Source organism: Monodelphis domestica, chromosome 4 (assembly GCF_027887165.1).
Source record: "Monodelphis domestica isolate mMonDom1 chromosome 4, mMonDom1.pri, whole genome shotgun sequence".
NCBI lineage: Eukaryota > Metazoa > Chordata > Mammalia > Didelphimorphia > Didelphidae > Monodelphis > Monodelphis domestica.
The window spans coordinates 67,496,278-67,505,092 of NC_077230.1; positions in this window are offsets into that span (position 1 = coordinate 67,496,278).

Sequence of the window (8,815 nt, forward strand, 5' to 3'; positions counted from 1 at the left end):
GCCAAGTTAATCCATCCCCTATGCTACTATAATAGATAAAAAGAACCTCGACTTTTCTAATAGCACATCTTTAAATCCCTTCATTACTGAGCTAGGAAGAGTGTCAAATCTTTTCTTGCTATGTGTGTAATAATGAGCCTAGGCAAAAATTCCTTATCTCCCTGGTTTCTATGCACTAAAGAAGCTTATTCATTCCCTTATCCTTTCCCACGTGACTTGGCTCCATGTTCCGTTCCAAGGAAAAATATATGCCCCTTCTTATTTGTAAGGCCTATTACTTTCACCTGTGACTCATATTCGTTATCTCACTTGTCACAGGAACTGGTTCAACAAACACATATATTCAGCCGTACACTGTCTCCCCGGCATCTCCCATATTGGCAGGAACGGAGCGAGCAGATGAAAAGCATCATTTAAACCTGGGCACTGAAAAGCCTTTGCCTGAAATTGAAAGGGAGCAGCAAGTCCTAGCCACATCAGAGGCACCTGGGTAGTGCTTTTCTAAATTACATTCCATCCCCTTGTACTTGATGTGCAGGCACATTTACTAGCTCCTTGCAGACACAGTCTCATTACAGGTTATGCCTTGAGAGTGTTTTCCCAGAGTCAAGCTTTCAGGATGTGGCCAGGGGGCTTTGAAAGCATGGACAACCACTGAGACTGAGCTCTCTGCGAGCCGCTCAGACTACTTGGAAGCCCAAGAAAGACCTCCGCATGGACAAATGATGGCGGGTCCCCATCATAGAATGTGGGCGACCGCAAGGGATCGTTGAGATGATCTGGTCCAACCCCTTCCTTTTTGCCACATGAAGAAAGTGAATACACACAAATGAAATTACTTGCCCATGGTCATACAGCTAGCAGAATTTGGCAGAGAAAACCCAGATCACAGATCTCCTGAGTCTCAATGAATGACTCCTTTTATTACAACAGAGATGCCTCTATTGTGTTAGTTCATGATTAGGAAATGCCACTGAGATGTTCTAATGGAGTGGGTGCATCCAAAATAATTTTTTTTAGCCACAATCAGAATGGCTGGAAAAGGGTACTATGCTTCAGACTACTAGACATTTTGGAAAGGAAAAAGCGCATGTTGATAAACCTCCTCGTTATTGGTTGACATTGATTAAGTTATAAAGATTTGTCCAGCTGAATTAGATCCAACTGAATTGGTGAACTTGTTGTCAGTAGTAAATATGCCAGTCATTAAGTGCCTGAACCCATCACAACAAATGTTTGACTTAATGAGAACCCAGATCTGCTGCAAAGTCGCCATCTAGTAAATTTGTGTGATAACTTGGGCTCATTTTTACAGGTGGAAAATGCAATGTACTTCTCTTCCTTTCTGAATCTCTTCAAAAATTTTTGATACTCAATTAACTCCAGTGACTACTATATAAATGGAGATTTGAACCCCAGACTTCAATCTCCAGAAGTCCTTGGTGTTTCCCAGAATTCCCTATAATCTCACCTGAGTCCCCAAGTTGGCAAGATCACAATTGGTATTTAATTGGCAGTAACGCCTCCCTCTCTCGCTTCCATTCTATTACATATGATGTAGTAAGTAAGCTAAACATGGGGATTCTGAATTGCTAATCAGCCATGGGCCCGTGGTTATTTTTGTGTCTTTCTTTATTCTTTGATTTCTAATAATCCTTAATAAACTCATAAAATATAATATTTTATTATGAGATATAATTTAATTGCTACACTTCCTAGCACCTCTAGGAGCAAATATAAAATCTTTTGATGTTCAAAGCCTTTCTTAGCCTTCTTTTAACCCCATCTTTCCAGTCTTTAGACTTTTCATGAACAAACCAAAAAAAAGACGACCAACTCTTTAAACCTGTGACTCTTGTCATCTTCCTACTGCTTGAACACGTCACTCCAACTACCAGTTCTGAGCATTTTCCCTGGCTGTCCCTACCATACTCAGAACACTCTTCCCCCTTCTCCTCTCCATCTGCTGGCTTCTCTGCCTTCTTCAAGTCCCAGCAGAAATACTATTTTCCATATGAGGTCTATTTTGATTCCCCTTAATTTAGTGCCTTTTGTTGTTGCTATGTCTCATTTATCCTGTGTGAAACTTGGTTGTATGTAGTGGTTCAACTGTTGTCTCCTTGATTAGACGCTGAACTCCTTAAGAGCAGAGATTATCTTTTATTTTTCATTGTATCGTTAAAACTTAGTACATTGCCAGGCATATAGTAGGCATTAAATAAATGTTTATTCACTGAGTGACTCCCAATATCCAGGATGTTCCCTCCCTTTTCCTTTGTGGTCTCCTTATTTTTAGAATTTTGTTCTGGTGTGGAATAAAGAATAGTTGTGGGTCAGATAAATAGTCACTGGATAGAATGTCAGGTATGGATTCAAGAGGAACAATGATTGAATCTGGCCCCAGGTACTACCTGGGCAAGTCACTTAACCCTGCTTGCCTAGCCCTTACCCCCTCTTATGTCTTAGAAGTAATGAGACAGAAGGTAAGGGTTTAAAAACATAGTTCCTGTCTTCAGAGCTAATGTAGGGCTTAGACCAGATCAGTGGTTCACAAAGTAGAGTCTGAATGTCTTCTGGGAGGTCTCTGAGACTCTTTCACAAGGTCCATGGGCTAAAAACGAGTTTAATACTAAGAGGCAGCTAGATAGCTCAGTGAATTAAGATATACGTATAGAGACAGGAGGTCCTGGGTTCAACTTTGACCTCAGACATTTCCCAGTTGTGTGACCCCTGGGCAAGTCACTTCATCCCACATTGCCTAACCCTTACCAGTCTTCTGCTTTGGAATGATAGACAGTATTGATTCTAAGGAACAGAAGGAAAGGGTTTAACAAAAATAATAATAAGAAGAAAACATTATTTGCCTATTAAATACTCCTACCTTTTCCAGCTACGTACTAGAGGTTAGAATGTCTCTCATGTACTTCAACCAGAACAATAAAACACAGCAGATGGAGCACAGAAGTAGTCATGAAAATATGGTGACTTCTATTAGATTCTAGTTTATATTATTATATTAGGTTTTCTACTACATATTATGAGATTTACGAAAATATTTAAAAAATCAGAGCCTAACTGAATATTTTCTTTGGTTTAAAAATGATTTTTATATCAATGTTACTTAAATTAACATGTAATGGGTTTGTTGTTTATGTAAAATGAATTAATAAATATTTAAAATTTTATTAAGTTTCATTTCTAAATAGTACGGATCAATATAATCTGCATAAAGAGGAACACTTTGAGATGTCAATAAATTTTAAGAGTATAAAAAGGTCCTGAGGAAAAATATGTTAAGAATCACTGTATTGGATTTCTTTTTTAAATTTTATTTTATTGATTAATTAAGAAAATTTTTCCATGGTTACATCATTCATGTTTTTTTCCTTCCCCTCCTCCCACCCCCTCCTATAGCTAACACACAATTCCACTAGATTTTACATGTGTCATTGATCAAGACCTATTTCCATATTATTGATATTTGCACTAGGATGATAATTTAGAGTCGACATCCCCAATTATATCCCCATTGACCCATGTGATCAAGAAGTTGTTTTTCTTCTGTGTTTCTGCTCCCACGGTTCTTTCTCTGGATGTGGATAGCCCTTCTTTCTCATAAGTCCCTCAGAATTGTCCTGGCTCATTGCATTGCTGCTAGTAGAGAAGCCTATTATATTCGATTGTGCCACAGTGTATCCGTCTCTGTGTACAATGTTCTCCTGGTTCTGCTCCTTTCACTGCATCAATTCCTGGAGGTCATTCCAGTTCACATGGAATTCTCCATGAACTGGATGATTTCTAAAGTCCCTTCAAGCTCTAAAAAATTCTCTGACTTGAGGAGACACATACTCTGATCCAATAAACAAGTGGAGGTTCTGGGGAAAGAACAGCAGAGTTTTTATCCAGATCCATAGCGGGGCAAGTTTAAATATTTAGCCATGAAAGCAAATCTATTCCCTATGCTTTTATATTTTCTTTTGTTGAATTTTTCTTTATATCTATTGTCAAAGTATTCTAGTAGGCAAATGGTTGTTTGGGTCCAATGGCCTGTACTTTTGTGAAGTAAGATAATGAGAAATGGTTCCTTTTAGTCTTGGAAACTTGATCTCATGTCCATCACATCATGTCACGTTTTCCCATTTTATCTAGTAGAGGTTGGTCAACAGAGAGGCAGAGTATACTGTATGGCAAAAAAATAAATAAAAAATAGAGATGGTCACTTGCATTGAATATAAGGGATCCAGCCAAGCTTGCTTAGAGCCCGGCTCAGATTAAAATTCATCTCCCAGTTCTGAGAACTCAGGCAAAAACAGCATCCAAGAAAAGCACCCATTTCTCAAGTACTTTGTAACTAGGCATAACTCCAAGTCATGTGTTTTATAAAATGGAAGATAATTACACCTGTTCCCTCCTGATCACACAGAGATATTGTGGGAATTATTTAAATAATGGCTGTCAGAAAAATCTGAATTCCTTTGAGAGAAATGCTATATAAATACAACATGTGATTATTCAGAATGTCATTCTATCTGTAAATATCAGAACAGATATTCAGATTATGAAACAAGAGCCACAAGTCGCCATGCCACTCTTAACATTTCCCTAGAGGATCCAAGGGTTCTTTAGAAAATTCAATGGTGTCCCAACCACAGAAACAACACCTTCTATACAAAGCGACTTTATAGAGCCATGTGACTACCTTCCCATCATCAACATGGGAGGTAGTGATGTAGCTGCCTTTTGCTCCTTTTAGGCGGAATTCCTCAGCAAATTTGTGCATTTAGAGGCAAATGCTATCCTCCCCAAAGGGAATGCTCTCAGGGGGCACATTGTGTACTTGGGAGTCAAAAGACCTAACTACCCTCTTAATCCTGCTTCTTTGGCACTTGTTAAGTGACCATTTTGTAAGATATATAGCTTTCATCCAATCTCAATTTCCTCATCTGTAAAATGGGAACTGGCACCACCTACCTCACAAGATCAGGATAAAGAAAGTACTTTGGGTAAATATTAAAGTATATTATAAGGCTAAGACCCCAGAGGAACATCAGCAACTCAGATGGCATGAGGGAGGTAGATGTCATTTCAGAGAATTTTTTTCCACCATTGTTCAACCTAACAAAGTGGATACAGACAGAAAGGTACAATTATTATTCTACCATCTGCAGTAATCTTCTGGCTTTTTATGTTGGACGGTAGGTGGCACAGTGGATAGAGCCCTGGGCTTGGAATTGGGAAGACTCATCTCCATGAGTTCAAATCCAGGTGCAGTCATGGGCAATAATCATTTAGCCATGTTTGCCTCAGATCCTCATCTGTAAAATGATCTGGAGAAGAAATTGGCAAACCATTCTAGCGTCTTTGCTAAAAAACAAACAAACAAACCCAAGCGGGCTTGGGAAGAGTCGAATTGTAGACAACTGAAATGACTGAACAACGGGTGAATGAAATAGCTAAAATTAGATACCTCTTTTACAATGATTTAGGTCTTATTGTAGAAAGCTGTCATTTCCCCCCCTTATTTCCTTATTCTTGCAAAGAACTATGGGTAAGGATGATATTTTACTCAATTTAGCTTCATACTCCATCAGTTGCCTGCTGCACTTGCCTATGACTTTGGCATTTACCTAAGTCCCAACTCTACATTTGGATTTGAAGCTGAAGTTAAAGAGGTCTGATCTATAAAAAGTTGGTGTGCATTGTATTTTCAGTTCTATTCTCAGCTGTGCCATCAGCTAGATGTTAATTCCTGTTCACACCTAGTTTAACAATTCCGCATATGCAGAGCTTCTTGCATGAAAGCCTTATCAGACAGATGTGGGGCTGAAGAGAGGCCACAAGGATCATTGCAAGACAGAGTTGGATGGATTTCAAAAGGTCATCTAGGGCCATCCTCTGCCTCCAAATAGGTGAACACCAAAATCATCCACCACCACTGAGCGTCTGGCATGCTTTTAAAGTTCTTCAGGAATAGAAATTCCAGTTTGTCTGAGCATCTGCTTCTATTTAATTTCAAGCAAATTAGTTTATTAGCAAATAATTATTAGCAAATCTGGCCTCAGACCCTTAACCCTGTGACCCAGGGCAAGTCACTTAATCCCAAGAGTCTAGCTTTTCACCACTCTTCAGTCTTAGAATTGATATTAATCATAAAGTAAGGTGATTTTTAAAAAAAAAAATATGCTTAATTTATCTTGTTTGCGTAGTGAGATTTATTGGAAATGAAACTGGATTTACCAGTGGACCTGAATTCTCACCCCAGCTTAGGCACCTACATGATCCTGGGCTAGTTATTTCATCTCCCTAGAGGGCAAATTTCAGAATGTGCCAAATGAGGGGTTCAGGTGACTTCAAGGCCCTCCCCTGTCTTCCTCTATGATCGTAGGCACTTTGTGGTCGCCACGTAAATCAGTGGAATGGGTCAAAAATGAAACTCCAGTTTAGTCTGTGTCTGGAACAAAATGCAAAATTTATTATCAAACCTCTTCCCCACAGTTCAATAGACAGTTCCACAGCAGAATCAGCATCTCTTCTTTTGAAAAAGTGAAAAGACAAAAATCACGGATGCCACTGATGGACCCTTATGGGACTCCCCTGCGTTCTCCCCCCTTTAGAGGAGTACTTAAGCTGATTGGATGGCCTTGAATTGAACATAATATATCCCTATTACAAGACATCAGGCTTCAGTGTGTTCTTCTTCATTTTCCCCCCTCAGAGTAGGTCTGTAATTAAAGCCATCACACTGAGGAGGGACAAGCTGTGTCTCCAGAGGCCAAAGCATCCAAAAGATTCACCGAATTTCTCACTTTCATCCAGGTGTTTTAGGGACCCATCCCAAGTCAGATGATAAAGGCTATTTTTGTCATCATAATGGTTCAAGAACGTAAAACCATCATGTATCTACTTGTTATCTCATCCATTATTAGAGTAAAAAAATCCCGAATTTGGGTGAGGTTTAAAATAACCCGTGAATTTTTGGAAAATCAATAGAGTAACCCCCTACATGAGACAGAAATGAAAGACCATATTTGTTTAAAATATAATCAAACATAGGGATGGCTGTATGGTAGTACAATGGATGAAGCTGCCAGGCTTGGAACCTGGAGGACCTGGTTTCAAATGTGGCCTTGGATACTCCCCCATCACTTAACTCCAATGCCTAGCCCTTACTGCTTCTGTCTTAGTATTGATTTTAAGACAAAAGGTAAGGGTTTAAAAAATAAAAGAAAACAAGATATATACACACAATGAGAAATCAAAGAGTGGGACCAAACTTCTTGTTTTCTAATGACATAATCACATAAAAATCAGCTATTCCTTTTTCTCTGAAGTCGTGTCTCTATAATATGCTAGACTGTGCTATGTACAATGTTTCAGCTCTGCGAGGGTATGAGTCAGAAAGAAACTAAGGCATAAATTTGACTTAAATGATTTATTGGCAGACCAGAAAGGAAGACTCACCTGTTTTCCTCCTCTTCCACCAAAAATAAATAAAATAAAATCTACTCAGTACAAAATAAACAAAAAAATTAAAATATACCTGTGTGTATAGTTTTTATACCACTTTAATTTCCAAATATATCCCTCCCTGTTCCCCTTTTAAGACAGCTACTTCCTCATAACAAAGAATAAATAAGAGAAGAGAAAAAGTCCAGTTGATTGAAACTGGAAAAAAAATTAACTAAGTCTGACTAAGTATGCATTATTCCACACGCATAATTCCCCATCTTTATAAGAAGGGAAAGAGATGTATTTTCTCATCTCTTCTTTGAGGCCTGCATGCTCATAATAATTACACGACCAAAAAAAAAAAACATTTAGAACTATAGATGTTCATATTTCTTTCAGCATTTAGAAAAAATTTGACACCCTATGAGTAATTGTGTTTCTGATATATTATTCACAAGGTAACTAAGGCCCAACTACCTACGAGGCAGCTAGGTGGCTCAGTGGATAAAGTATTGGCCTGGAGTCCGGAAGACTCATATTCTTGTGTTTACATCTGGTCTCAAGACATTTAGTAGCTTTGTGACCCTGATCAAGTCACTTTACCCTGTTTGACTCGGTTTCCTCATATGTCAAATGAGCTAGAGAAGGAAATGGAAAACCACTCCAGGATCTTTACCAATATAAAGGTTAAATTTTATGGTTGAGACTGAATGTAATAATTATTTGGTCACCAAGAATTTTATTTATAAAATCCTAAATGAAAAAACACTCAAGTCAGAATGGAGTTTTATGGTGATTTAATTACAACAGGAGGAATAAATGAGAGAGAGAGGAGAGAGAGAGAGAGAGAGAGAGAGAGAGAGAGAGAGAGAGAGAGAGAGAGAGAGAGAGGAGTTACCTCAAAACCACTCTGGCTCAGGCTGAGCCAGTTGGGAGTTTAAGGCCTTGGAGAGCCAAGGAAAGAAGGGAATCAGTCCCTTATCACTCATGTGTCCGATCTGAAGGAAAACTATCTGCAGGGCTCCTCCAAGCTCAAGCTCCAGTATCAAACTGGCACTTAGCCCTCTCCACAGGAAGTGATGGGAACTTTTTGTTCTCTTTTCCTCTTATCCTCTAATTGTAATTTCAAAGTTAGTATGTTTACAAGACCCAGAGGAGAAACTAGTCTTCCTTGAGCCTGGGGGGGGGGGGGATGTAAAATGGAGATTTGAACCCTAGACTTCAATTCCCAGAAGTCCTTGGTATTTCCCAGAATTCCCTATAATCTCACCTGAGTCTCCACCTGGGAGAGATCACAATTAGTATTTAAACTGGCAGGTAATGCCTACCTCGCCCTCTTCAATGCGGCTCAGCCATTTGCAAGATG